Source organism: Balaenoptera physalus (genome assembly GCF_965194825.1).
Source record: "Balaenoptera physalus genome assembly, contig: HAP1_SCAFFOLD_2054, whole genome shotgun sequence".
Lineage (NCBI taxonomy): Eukaryota > Metazoa > Chordata > Mammalia > Artiodactyla > Balaenopteridae > Balaenoptera > Balaenoptera physalus.
The window spans coordinates 24989-39812 of record NW_028124750.1 but is presented as its reverse complement, the minus strand read 5'-3'; the positions used below and the strand labels follow the sequence as shown (position 1 = coordinate 39812).

The 14824-nt window shown below is 37.8% G+C and overlaps 1 long non-coding RNA gene across 4 annotated transcripts in view; it reads right to left on the bottom strand.

Annotated features, from left to right (window-relative positions):
• The window catches only part of LOC309654122, a 37939-nt gene that overhangs the window by 7486 nt on the left and 15629 nt on the right, over positions 1-14824 (bottom strand). For 3 of the 4 annotated variants that reach the window (XR_014259900.1, XR_014259901.1, XR_014259903.1), the window contains one exon: positions 2296-2446. This is a non-coding gene — a long non-coding RNA (uncharacterized lncRNA). Of the gene's footprint in view, positions 1-2295; positions 2447-5244; positions 5328-14824 lie in introns of all 4 variants that reach the window. The other variant, XR_014259902.1, reaches the window with a different exon arrangement.

Genomic DNA, 14824 nt, shown 5'->3' with positions numbered 1-14824 from the left:
TCTAACATATTTTGGGTTCTGTTCAAGCAGTTAGTTTGTGAGGATAGAAAACCACTTAAGTCAGTTCCATAAGGAGCATCCCACAGACCGACAGGGCAGGAAGTACAGCCAGTCCTCCTGGAAGGCACCTGGGACCTAGAGAGCCAAGAAGTAAAGCTGCCAGCAGCATCTCTCATGATCCACAGAGAGATGGTCTCATCGCTCAAGATTTCCCCGCCTCACTCTGTACATGATCTCCCTTTCTTTCCCTTCCTCTCTTTGTCTCTCTCCACCTCCATCTCCCACTCTTCATCCTCTGGGCACACAAGGGTGCTCCTGCCACTGAAGGAAGCTGCATCTTAGTTCACCAGTCCGAAATCCTGAGAAGTAGAATCTGATTGGCTCAGCCGACCTACGGTCCTTGAACCACGTGCACAACTCTATCCAATCATCTGTGGCCAGGGCATGGGGCCCGGGTGCCTGCAGCACAGATTCAAAGTTTCTGGGAAGCAGGTGTGTTCAGGGCGTGCCTCAAACCATATCAAATACATGTGGAGTTTTCACAGCTCAGGTGCACACATGAGTGACCTTCAGCGAAGGAAGAAGAATCAGCGTAGTTCAGAGCACCTCGTAATTAAGGTTGGTAATCATCCAATTAGCATCCTCACCAATAGAAAATGTTAGAATTCATCAGAGAAGAACAAAGACAAATGCAGGTGACATCAGAGCTTTAGGGTAAGAGTCACACAAGGTTGCCCTCATGAGGCAGTTTTCTTAGTGGTCGGAGGGAAGATAGGAAGAAAAAAGAGTTACAGGTGTCCGGAGTAATTCCCTTCGTGTGCAGGTTTGTTGCTGTTGATCTGCTTAAATAGCCTAGAAGACACACATGTGCTGTTTCTAAAATGCAGACCGAAGTCCTGCGAGCTTTCCTGCAGCTTTTTGATGGAAAGGGGATTTACAGTTCTGTCCTCTAAACCTCAACTACGTGTGTTTTCAGCCCCATTTTTGGCCTGTGGTTGGCTAGCTCTGTAAAGTGCTCTGGCTCCAGTACTTGAACTTCATGTTGCAAAGGGTAAATTTGGCGTTGTCTGCTTCCTCCAAGTTCCATGACGACTTCCTTAATTTGTTGTTCTCTTTGTGCCCTGGGTAGTAAATTCTTACCGACAGTGGAGATTGGCTCCTGCACTCTTAAGCCTAAGCACCAAGGTTGTCTGGAACCTTATGCACAGTATTCCCAACAGCTCTATCACAGGTTAGTTTAATGTTCACTGTAATGAGGTATCATTTTCCCTATGCCTCTTATTCCTTCTACAGGATATTATATTTGTTGAGATACAGCCTGGAGCCAGGGAACAGAGCAGAGAACCCAGGCCCTTAGAAGGGTAAACCTGCTGGTTGTTCTCAGCCGTCAGGTTACATTTGTGGCTTTCTAGACACTAAGTAAATAAAAACAACGGGAAATCTTTGGAGAGCCTCATGGTGGATATCAGAAAAGATAGTTTGGTGTTGTATATGAATATTCACTAAATCTATTTCTGGGTCAGCCTGTGTTGGGGACATTAAAATTACCTACATTTCAAAGGTTAACAATGCAACTAAACTAAGCCAATGTAAGTTTAGGCTTAAACATACAGAGAAGAGGAACTATTTCCCACAAGCTAATGGTCGGCAAGACCTAATGGAATGAGTACATGTGTTGAACAATGCTGTAAAAATCACAATAACAAAAGCAGTCAGACTTAAAGCTTCATTTTACTAACCTCAGACACCAAGTTGAATATCCATGTGGGAAGAAGCAAACACCTTATAAATAGATATTGTTGGTGCTAAACCTATACTTACCCCAGCTCAGGGAAAAAGAAGTAAATAGATATGGTGAAATGATTTCAAATGGTTCCAAGCCATCTCCCTTACTTTACTCTTAAACCATCCCCAGATAATGAGATTTTCTAAGTCAGTTATTGTGTTGAACAAAGGACAGTGATGAAAAATAGTAACCAAAGGCATTTTCAAATGAGTGAAACAAGATATGCTTCTTCAAATATGAAGAAATCTCTCAACATAAAACCAATTAGGAATTAAGCAAAGACATGTGGTAAAGGACAACTGCTTCAAAATTGTAGCAATGCCTCAAAGTTCCTATTTGTAGGCTGATGGTCCTAAGGAGATACATTAGGACCTCGTAGATTAATGCAATCTTCAGTGCCATTTAATCCTAACAGGGACCAGGAAGTTTAGCATTATCTATGTAGCAGGCCAAAAAGCTGCCAAGTCCTTGTATACAGAGAGAATCAAGTATCACACTGAATTACTGACCTGGTAGTTAATGATCCACTATCCGCCAGCCACTTTTCTTTACAGGAGCATTCTAACTGTTTCTCAGCATCCACCCATACGTTTGGTCCCTCTATGCAACTGTAGGCAACCTCAATTCCATGTTCCCTCACAGCAACTCTTTGGTCTCAAGCTGTACCATGTGGAGAGAGGATTTTATGAATCTCTTGCCAAGGATCTTTCAGGTCAAGGTCAAGCCATGGGTCTTTCACACTATGCCTTCAAGAGACCAGCATCCAAAGTGACTGTTCAAGAGACCCAGAGGGTCACACCTTAGTAGTAGAGCTAAACTAGCTCAGAATAGAGACTACTCCAGATATACCCTTAAACACTTCAAAAGAAGCCATGAAAGGATCAAACCAATCTGATCTTCCAGGACTTTAACTACCTTCCAGAACAAAACCAACATTCTTTAAAGGAGGATAGCTAAGTTCAGATACTCAATGACCTAACAACTCCATGTTCAGGATCCAAAAAAAATAACTAGACATGCCAAGAATCAGGAAATATGACCCATAACCAGGAGGAGAAAAAGAGTCAATAGAAAAAGACCCACCAATGACAGAGATGGTGGAATTAGTATTCAAAGACAATGAAATAGCTATTACAAACATGCTCAACATGTTTAAGGATCTTTAAATAATATGAATATAATCAGGAGAGATAGTGAAGACATAAAGAACCAATTGGAACTTCTAGAGATGAAAATTAAGATATCTGAAGTGAAAAAATACACTTGGTGGGACTAACTGCAGCTTAGACATGGAAAAAGACCAGTGAACCTGAAGATGTAGCAGTACAAACTATTCAATCTGAAACATTAACTAACTAACTAACTAAATCAGGCCTCAATGACCTGGGGATAATATAGAGTGGTTCATTATATGTTTGACTGGAGTCCCAGAAAAGTGTGTGTTGGCAGGAGGAGAGGAGAGGGAGACAGAAAGATATTTGAAGAAATAATGGCTGGAAAACTTCCAAATTTAATAAAAACTATGAACCCACAGATCTAAGAACCTTAAGGAACCTGAAGTAGCACAAATACACACACACACACACACAATAACATCAAAGCACATCAAAATCAAATTTCTGAAAGACAGTGATAAAGAGAAAATCTTAAAATCAGCCAGAGGAAAAAGGCACATGGTGAACAGAGGAATAAGGATAAGAATGAGGGCAGATTTCAGAAATGATGCAAGTCAGACGACAATGGACATCTTTAAATTGTAGAATGAAAAAAAAAATACTGTCAACATAGAATTCTATATCCAGCAAAAATCTTCTTTAAAATTTTTACCTTAAGGTGAAATAAACACTTATTAAGACAAACAAAAGCTGAGGGGCTTTGCCAGTTAAAATCACTATAAGTATTGTTAGAGGAAGTTCTTTAGATAGAAGAAAAATAAAACCAGATGGAAACTTGGATCTAACAAAGGAATGAGGAGTACAAGAAATGGTAAATATGTGGGTAAATATGAAAGTATTTTTTCATTTTTAAATTTCTTCTATGACTAATTAACTATACAAAGCAAAAATAACAAACATGTTGGGTTCATAACTTATGCAGAAATAAAATGTATGACAACAATAGCACAAAGGATGGAAGGGGAAAATGGAAGTATATTGTTATAAGGTTATTATACAATAGTCAAATATTATTATTTAAAGTAGACTTGGTAAGTTGAGGATATGTATTATAAACATTAGCACAACCACTAAAATCTAAAAGGTAGAGGTATAGCTAAGAAACCAATAGCAGGAAATAAAGGTAAAAAATAAACAGAGAACAGATGGGATAAATAGGGAACAAACATCCAGATGGTAGATTTAATCACAACCATTACATGTAAATGGTTACAAACACTCGAAATAAAAAGAATGAATTAGATCCAGCTGACTGGAGGGAATTCCTGATGCCCTGTGAAGTGGAAAAACAACATACAGAGTTGCTGTTAGCATTTGTTTATCTATGAGTAGTAGGAGGGAGAGGTGAGGGAAAAACAGAAGGAGACTGACAAAATGGAAACATATGCATGATAAAATAACAAGAAGTGTTAAATAGAATCTATGACAGTGTTGTTGATAATAAAAATGTGTTCTGAACATAGACCAGGACTAGAAGATGACACGAACAAGTGAAAACACTGAATTGACCTAGGATGTGATTGTGGTTAATTTCATTCTTAGATTCTCGACCTTCCGTATAGCTTTTATAACAAAATATTAAAATTTAAAAATAAATGTATGAAGTTTGAAGATACAGAAAATCATGACCCAAATTCCTTTTATAGTGAGTGGTTCTTTGACTCTCTAGTTTCGTGGAAGGAAAGTGAGTGAAGACCTTTTGTGCAATAATTCTCCCAAGATAGTTCCAGCCCTGTAAATGCTTTAGCATCTTATCTGGTATTAGCACAGGGCACTGGCTGTTGTTGTAGGTAGTCATTAAACATGGCAAGAAACTCCACCTGAAGCGAGAGTCGGTCAGAGTTCTTTGGTTGCAGGAAGCAGGAACTGGCTTTGGCTGACTTAAAGAAAATCATTGGGAAGACCAGAAAATTAGTCTTGGAATTGAGGCAGCTCCAGAAGGAGGAAGCAGAATTCCAGGGACGGTACATAGCAGCCGCAGTCTGGTTGGGTTGCTTCCACTGGAACTAGTGAATTCCAGTCTTACTTCAAACTTACATCAGTGGCGCAAGTGTCAAAGTCCCAGAAAAAAGCACTGGACTCATCATGTGCTCACTCTCTAGATACACTAGGACCTACTAGGAGGTGCTCAGGACCCTTTAGGATCTTGGTAGCAGGAGGGCTGCTTCCTGTAATCACAGTTCTACCAAAATCACATGCACATAGAGAGGGAAGGCTGTTTCCCCAAAAGAATTCAGGGTGTTCTAAGGAAGGGCTCATGGACACTGGGTGACCAAAACATACCTTTCTTGGTACTGGAAAAAGGAAGAGGAATCATGGGGAAATTTTCACAGGGTTGAGCGTCATACCAAGAATGTGGAGTCTACCTGCAACACAAGATCCCACTGCATTCCTGAGTCTGGGGTCCAAACTGAGGAGGGCAAGGTTGGCAAATGCTTTTGTGCTATGAATCTGTGGGAATTGAATTTATGATCCAAAGCCCAATATAATAGACATGATAAGGCTTGCCTTTAGCCTGAAGGAATTTGATATAGTGGTTTGTGTTGGTGGCTTATTTATAAATATTATATGAATTTTTTCAATATAAATTTCAGTTTCAGTCTCCCATCTCAAGTGCTCCCATAAGTATGTATTAATTATTATGGGTTGGGTTTTTTTTCTGATGGGGCTCTAAAACTGACCGGAAAGAAACCACATTAATACATTTGGGGAAAAGATATTCTAAATATAATAAATGTTGCTGGGTGATATGAAATGATATGGCACGTTTAAATTAAACCTTGAAGAAGAGTATAGGCAGGTGGGCGAGTCAGGAAAATCATTAAGGAAACAAAGCAAACTGTTGAAATTCTGTGCACCACAAAAGAATAGCCATCTTGCAGATGGGCTTATAGTTGAAGAAAGCAATAAATAATCACTGAAGGAGAAAGTAAGGGTTAAATAAAGAATAAATGAAATGGAAATCGGAAATGTTTGCTTTTGAAAACATTTGGACTCAAGATCCATCCCCAGCTTCTCAGAATGATAGGGGCTCCTGTGTGTGCCTGCTCAGAGCGATGCACTTTTCCTCAGAAAGAGAAGTACTATTTACGACGTTTGTGTTAAGAAACTCCAGGGCTCCTACGGAAATGTACTCTGACCTCTTACACAACATTTTTACTTAAGCCAGAGCAAAGGAAATAATGGACGTTGAGAGATCAAATGACTGCCTTCCACTCTGTTCCCTTTAAAGATCAATAATTTTTATGAACTTCTTTTTCTTCTTAAGGAAGCAGCATCTGGCTTCATGGAATTTGGCAGAGTTAAGCATCCTGTTCTAGTTATGTTGATTTTTAAATACAAATAAGATTGGTAAATGGCAGCTAAAGTTGAACCATCTGAGTAAGAATGAGAATAATGAAAGCCAGTGAGACTGAACCATACATTTTTAGTTAGGTCTTTGTAGGTCATCTTTTCCCTCTCCCACCCGCACTCATACAGATGAAAACATGACGTCACATGATTTGACACAATTTTTCTGTTCAAACATTTGTGGGACCTTTCCATATAATTTCATATTTTGAAGTGCTATTTTTTACACAATTCTTTTATAACAGTGTTGTATGAGGTTAGAATTAACATCTACCATACAGATAAAGTCTGTTATGACAGGACTGATCACATGCAAATATGTGTAGGGGACATGTAGCTGCAATTATGTGCTGAAGTTAATCTTTGGACTAAATTTAGAAAGGTGAAGGATTGGATACTTAGCTTTTAATCCTTTCCTCATCTTTAGAAAATGGGCCCATTTTGAGGCCAGGGCCAGGGTTATGTCTTAGAAATTTGCGCCCATGTGAAGCATGCTTAAGAAGATGATTCTTACCATGAAGGCTCTTAACAGAATTAATCTTAAGCCTGAGTATGACCCAGACATTAGTCTGGGCTTCTAGTGTCACAGGATATTACGTGCACCCAGAATAAAGTAAATTGCTTAATAATGCAATGGGATGATTTGCTCAACAATTCAGTAATAAAAATACCTTTCATGAATACAAGTCATATGACTTATTTCACAAATATTGTCTTAGTTTATCATTCATGTATAATTATTCACAAGGTTTAGATAAGAAAATGAAGCTAGTAGAGGCAAGTCACTTGTCTAAGATCTCATGCTGAGTGAGTGCCTGGCACATAATGATATATTTTGCTAAGTGGATTAATGTTGTAGCAGATCCTTTGTCTTCTGGTCAACTGCTTATGAAATGTACAAATGAAGGCAAGCATAGCTGCCATAATATACAGCAGTGTTGAAAAGAAGAAAAGCATAATAGAAATGTCACTTTTAGAAAAGTTTTGCAGGACTTTGGTAGCCTTTTGTAAGCTAGTTTTGAAAAGATGGCAGGCAGGGGAGCTGTCCTTGGTGCTGAACTTGCCATGAGGCGAATAGGTCAGAGGATGGCCTTAACCAGTTTTCCTACATATTTTCTTCTGGGCTTTTATTACCAATGACAATACTATCAATAAAAATTATATTTATAAAAAATTTTCCGTTTTAAATATTTTAAGGACTTTATAATATTTTTAATTATAGCTTTGTTGAGTTATTATTTAAAAAGGTAAATTTAATGCTATAATTCACTAGATTTTAGTATAGTCACAAAGTTGCGGAATTATCACCACTATGTAACTTCAGAATATTTTTATTACTGCCAAAAAAAAAAAAAAAAAACCCACAGAAACCCCTCTCCTCAGCCTCTGGAACCAGGAATCTACTTCCTGTTTCTATAGATTTGCCTATTCTGGACTTTTCACATAAATGGAATCATACAATATGTGGCCATTTGTAACTTACTTCTTTCACATAGCATACTGTTTTTGAGGACTATCCATGTTGTGATATGTATCAATACTTCATTAAGTTTATTGACAAACAATAATCCATTGTATGAATATACCACATTCTATTCATCAGTTAATGAACATTTAAATTGCTTCTCCTTTTGGGCTATGCTGCTGTGAACATCTATGTACAAGTTTTTTTGTGTGGATATATGTTTTCAGTTCTCTTGTGTGTATACCTAGGAATGGAACTGCTGGGTTATATGATCATTTTAATATTTTGAGGATCTGTCAAACACTTTTCCAAAGCAGTTGCCACCAGCAATGTATGAGTATTCCAAATTTTCCACATCCTTATCAACAACTGTTATTGTCTGTTTTTTTAATATTAGTCATCCTAGTGGGTGTGAAATTGTATCTCATTGTGGTTGACTTGCATTTCTGTAATGACTAATGATGTTGAGCATCTTTTCATGTACTTATTGGACACCTGTCATCTTCTTTGGAGAAATGGCCATTCAAATCTTTTGCACATTTTTAAAAATTTGGGTGGTTTTTCTTTTTATTGTTAAGGTGAAAGAGTTTTTTATATATTCTGGATGCAAATCCTTTATCAAATATATCATTTAGAAATATTTTGCTCACACTGTGGGTTGTCTTTTCACTTTCTTGATAGTGTAAATGACTGTTTTCAACACAGTGATCCTTCTCTGATGAAATATTAGTCAGCCATAAAAAAGAATAAAATAATGCCATTTGTAGCAACATGGATGGACCTAGAGATTATCATACTAAGTGAAACAAGTCAGACAGAGAAAGACAAATATCATATGATGTCACTTATATGTGGAATCTAAAAAACAGTGCAAACAAACTTATTTACAAAACAGAAATGGACTCACTGACATAGAAAACAAACCTATGGTTACCAAAGGGGAAGGGGAGAGGGATAAATTGGGAGTACGGCATTTACAGATGCACACTACCACATATAAAATGGGTAAACAACAAGGATTTACTATATACAGGACAGGGAACTATATACAATATCTTGTAATAACCTATAATGGAAGAGAATTTTAAAAAAGGATATAGATATATATATACATATGTATAATCAAATCACTTTGCTGTACACCTGAAACTAATACAATATTATAAATCAACTATACTTCAATTTAAAAATTGTGGAAAAAGAACAACAGAAATACAAAAAAAAAAAAAGAAAAAAAAATTCCAGCATCTATGCTCTGAGTAGCTCATTATGAAGGAAGGAACTCATTTACAACATAATTGTTGGCAAATATTATATGAAAGAAAAATTTTAGTGGTTCTCTGGTAAAAGGCTTGCTTATAAAACTGGACGATGCAGAATGTGTGGCATCTGTTCCCTGCAGGAGAAGAGGTATGCCTTACTATAACACTGTACTTTTCTCATTGTGTGGAACCTACTCTCCTCTCAATAAAACAAACTCTGCTTGAAAATGATAGCCAGGGAAAAAAATAATGGAAGCATAGAACTGTTTTATATACTAATAAGTATTAAACTCCTGTTTTCAAATTTTATTCTTTGGCAATAAAATATATTCCTCTCACACAATCAGAGAAAGATTAAACTATTTTTTAATTAGAAAATATTTACATCGGCAAGAGCTTTTCCCCCTTATTGGAAAGCAGAATAAGAAAAAGAGTCTAGTGCGTTAACTGAGATAATTTTATTCCTTTAAAAAGTTTCAAGGTTGAGAGATCAAGATGGTGTAATAGAAGGATGTAGGGCACACCTCCTCCCACAGACACATCAAAAATACATCTACATGTGGAACAATTCCCACAGAGTACCTACTGAATGCTGGCAGAAGATCTCATACAACTAAAACTACAAGAAAAATAACTATTTAACCAGATAGGGTGAAAGAAAAAAAAAAAAAGGAATTAGGATGGTACCTGTGCCCCTGGGAGGGAGCTGTGAAAGAAGGCTTCCCTCACCCTGGGAACTCCCTTCACCAGTTGGGAGATCATTTGGGACATATAGGGAGCTTCAGAGGCTCACAGGAGAGTGCAGCAACTGGCTTATGGCAGGCAGAACAGAGACAGACCAGGACAGACGGTCCTGGACACCTCACTGCTCTCCCCAGCCCGAGATGTGCATCTGCTGGTGTGTGCAGGATCTTGGTGCTGAAACTCAGGCTTCAGTGGACAGACCTGGGGAGAGGACTGGGGTTGGCTGCAGGGAGATGGCTCGAAGGAGCTGGAGTGTGGTCCAGGTCGCAACTGGGGGTGTGCTCAGGACAGAGCCCAGGTCTGCCATAGCAGCCCCATTGTTAACATGTGCAGGAAGTGAGGGGTAGGGCCCTGACAGAGCAGCCTCATTCTGTGTGTGCCTACAGCAGGCATGGCTCTGCCTATACAAGCTCTGGGAGCATGCAAGTGCCAGTGGGTTGCCAACACGCAGAGGTGGGGCTGAAGTCTGAGCTGATCCCTGGGTCCATGTGACTTTGAAGCAGGGCTAAAATCTGCAGAGCCATATCCCGACAGCTGTATGACATTGGTGATTTACACCGCCAGGGCCTTTGTAAACTTAGCACCTATTGGACATCCAAGTGGATTACTGGTGCTCCCATGGCTAGGGTGGGTCTAGTGTTAGCAGCTGCAGGCTTTGCAAGTCTAAGCATGCAGAGGTGCAGCTGGGGTATGGGCTGATTCCGTAGCACCAAGGGGTAGAACTATGGTGGGTTGCAGTGCCTGACCAACATATTTGTGCTGGTGGCTTTGTGAGCACGGAGCCTAAGGGACATCCAGGTTGGTTGCCAGAATTCCCACAGCTGAGGTGGGACCAAGGGCAGTATACTTTGTGAGCATGCATGGGTGATAGGCAACCCTAGAGAGCACACTTCCAGGTGGAAAGCTCTTATGAAGGAATACTCAGTGGCTCCTCTTGCAGTGGAAGTACTCCAGTACCACCGACCTCAAACTGCAGCTCAGAAACAGATCTGAGAGCTAATACTTCAACAAATAAGGAGCACACCCTGCCCCTGCTGTGACAACCACAGAGCAAAGAGGAGGCCCCACTCAACATCCAGTGCAGGCTGTCGTCACCACAACACCAATCAAGCCCCCTATGAAGGAGACAACACTCAGCACACACTGAGGAAAGATGTGGAAGGCATCCATACTAAAAACAGTCTTCACACCAAAAATATAAGACTCATGCAGGTTACACAGGGATGCTCCCACACCCTCAAGAACACAGTAGGTAAATTCAGAGTCAGAGAAATATAAGAAAAATGAAGAAGCAGAGGAACCAGTCTCAATTAAAAGAACAAGAGAAATCCCCAGAAAGAACAAACAGTGAAACAGACCTCTCCAGCCTACTGGATCACAAGTTCAAAATGGAGGTAATAAAAATACTGAAGGAATTAAGAAAGTCTATAGATAGAAATGCAGATCACGGTAACAAGGAGCTAGAAACTATAAAGAGGAGTCAAGAAAAATTAGAAAATTCATCTGCTGAGACAAAAGCCAAGCTAAAGGCAATAAATAGCAAACTAGATAATATAGAACAATGAATAAGTGATCTGGAAGATAAAATAATGGAAATCACCCAATGAGAACAGCTGACAGAAAGACAAATGAAAAAAAAAAAATGAAAGCATTGTGAGACCTATGGGACAATATAAAGCAAGCCAATCTATGCATAATAGTGATCCCAGAAGGAGAAGAAAGAGAAAAGGGGATCAAAAATGTATTTGCAAAAATTATGGCTGAAAACTTCCCAAACCTAAAGAAGGAAACAGATATCCAGGTACAGGAAGCACAGAGGGTCCAAAACAAGATGAATCCAAACAAACCTACACCAAGACATATTATAATTAAAATGGCAAAAGTTGAAGGTAAAGAGAAGATTCTAAAGGCAGCAAGAGAAAAACAAAGAGTTAGTCACAAGGGAATCCCCTTAAGGCTATAAGCTGATTTCTCTACAGAACCATTGCAAGAGAGAAGTGGCAAGATATATTCAAAGTCCTGAAAGGGAAAAACCTGCAACCTAGGATACTCTGCCCAGCAAGATTATCATTTAGAATAGAAGGAGAGATAAAGAATTTCTCAGACAAGCAAAAACTAAAAGAAGGGGAATGTAAAAAAACAATCCCTTTAAAAATCGTATCCAAAAAAATAAAATACTTATGAATAAGCCTGACTGAGGAGGTGAAAACTTATATGCTGAGAACTATAAAACATTAATAAAGGAAACTGAAGATGATTTAAAGAAATGGAAAGATATCCCATGCTCTTGGACTGGAAGAATTAAAATAGTTAAAATGACCATACTACCCAAAGCAATCTACAGATTTAATGCAATCCCTATCAAATTACCCATGACATTTTTCACAGAACTGGAACAAATAATCCTAAAATTTATATGGAACCATAAAAGACCCAGAATTGCCAAAGCAATCCTGAGGAAAAAGAATGAAGTAGGAGGCATAACCCTCCCAGACTTCAGACAATACTACAAAGCTCCAGTAATCAAAACACCATGTTACTGGCACAAAAACAGACATATGGATCAATGGAGCAGAATAGAGAGCCCAGAAATAAACCCACACACCTATGGTCAATTAATCTTCGATAAAGAAGGCAAGAATATACAGTGGAGAAAAGAGTCTCTTCAGTAAGTGGTGCTGGGAAAGCTGGACAGCCGCATGTAAATCAACGAAGTTAGAACACATCCTCACACCATAACAAAAATAAACTCAAAATGACTTAAAGACTTAAATATAAGACAGGGCACTATAAAACTCCTAGAAGAGAACATAGGCAAAACATTCTCTGACATAAATCATAGCAATGTTTTCTTGGTCAGTCTCCCAAGGCAACAGAAATAAAAGCAAAATTAAACAAATGGGACCTAATCAAACTTATAAGCTTTGCACAGCAAAGGAAACCATAAACAAAATGAAAAGTCAACCTACACACTGGCAGAAAATATATGCAAATGATGCAACTGACAAGGGATTAATTTCCAAACTATACAAGCAGATCATACAACTCAACAGAAAAACAAACAACGCAATCAAAAAATGGACAGAAGACCTAAACAGACATTTCTCCAAAGTAGACATATAGACGGCCAACAGCACATGAAAAGACGTTCAACATCACTAATTATTAGAGAAATGCAAATCAAAATTACGAGATCTTACCTCACACCAGTCAGAATGGCCATCATCTTAAAAGTCTACAAATAACAAATGCTGGAGAGGGTGTGGAGAAAAGGGAATCTTCCTACACTGTTGGTGGGAAAGTAAATTGGTGCAGCCACTATGGAGAACAGTATGGAGGTTCCTTAAAAAACTAAAAATAGAGTTACCATATGATCCAGCAATCCCACTACTAGGTATATATCCAGAAAAGATGAAAACACTAATGTGGAAAGATACACTCACCCCAGTGATCATAGCAGCACTATTTACAACAGCCAAGAAACGGAGGAAACGGAAGTGTCCACTGATGGATGAATGGATAAAGAAGATGTGGTATATATATATATATATATATATATATACACATATATACACACACACATACACACACACACATACATACACACACACAGATACACAATGGAATATTACTCAGCCATTAAAAAGAATGAAATAATGCCATTTATAGCAACATGGATGGACCTAGAAATGATCATACTAAGTGAAGTAAGCCCAACAGAGAAATACAAATATCATATATCACTTATATGTGGAATCTAAAATATGATACAAATGAACTTATTTTCAAAACAGAAATGGACTCACTGACATAGAAAACAAACATATGGTTACCAAAGGGGAAAGGGGGTGGAAGAGGGATAAAGCAGGAGTTTGGGATTAGCAGATACAAACTACTATATATAAAATAGATAAACAACAAGGATTTATTGTATAGCACAGGGAACTATATCTTGTAATCACCTATAATGGAAAAGACTATGAAAAAGAATATATATATATATATATATATATATATATATATATATATATATATATATATATATATATGTAACTGAATCACTTTGTTACACACCAGGAACTAACACAACATTGTAAATCAACTGTACATCATTAAAAATAAAATAAATTTAATTTTAAAAACTTTCAAATATAGCATTGATCCAATACCTACACTGAGTTGAAAAACATCTTCTACCTCTCATATCCCTGAGCTAAAAATATATTTTCCCTCCATGGGTAGTTTTCCATTGTTTGTTTCAGTTAAGGGAATGTTCTTCCTCCTGCTAAAAATCAATATTTGCTATCAATATAATTGAAGAATCATTCAAACATTCAAAGTTTAATATGTTCATAAGGGTAAATGATATTTATTAATATTTATTTTTAAATGCTTATTTTGTTGGACAGAAATGAGAGTTATCTAATAGTTAAATTTACAAACATCTGAAATTCACTATTAATTTATTTAGCTTTCAAAGTGTTTTCCCCTAGTATCTTAAAGTCATTACAGGGCCATCTGAAGTACTTTTTACATTTTATCCAAATAATTCCTATGTACATTTACTTTAAAAAATAAATACATACTGGGAGTCAGAAGACCTGAGTTCTATTTTTGATGTCACTGTGATCTCTAGAAGATAGTAAACTGCTGGTTTAATTTTTCATCTTTTGAGGATGCTATATGAATGATTAAAATTGGCTTTGAACTTTTCTCTGCTGATGTCACCAGAATTACAGTAAAGCAAGAATTTTTTTTTTTTATTTTGCTTTGGGTTTTTTTGATTTTGGTTTTTGTCTTTAACCACTGTTCACTACTGGGTTATGGAGAAGACATAGTCTACAACAAAAATCCTCATATAAGAGTCTTCTCAGTCAAGTCACCACTTCAGTTATTACCCTGCCCTAGATAACGTCAGAAAGATGAGAGCTTTACAAAAACACGGGCTCTGTCAACCTCCACCCTCTCCTTTGTCAAGAATTTCAGAGTGCATGCAGAACTGACAAGCTCACCTGGAGTTCACAAAGCTAAATTCTGGGAA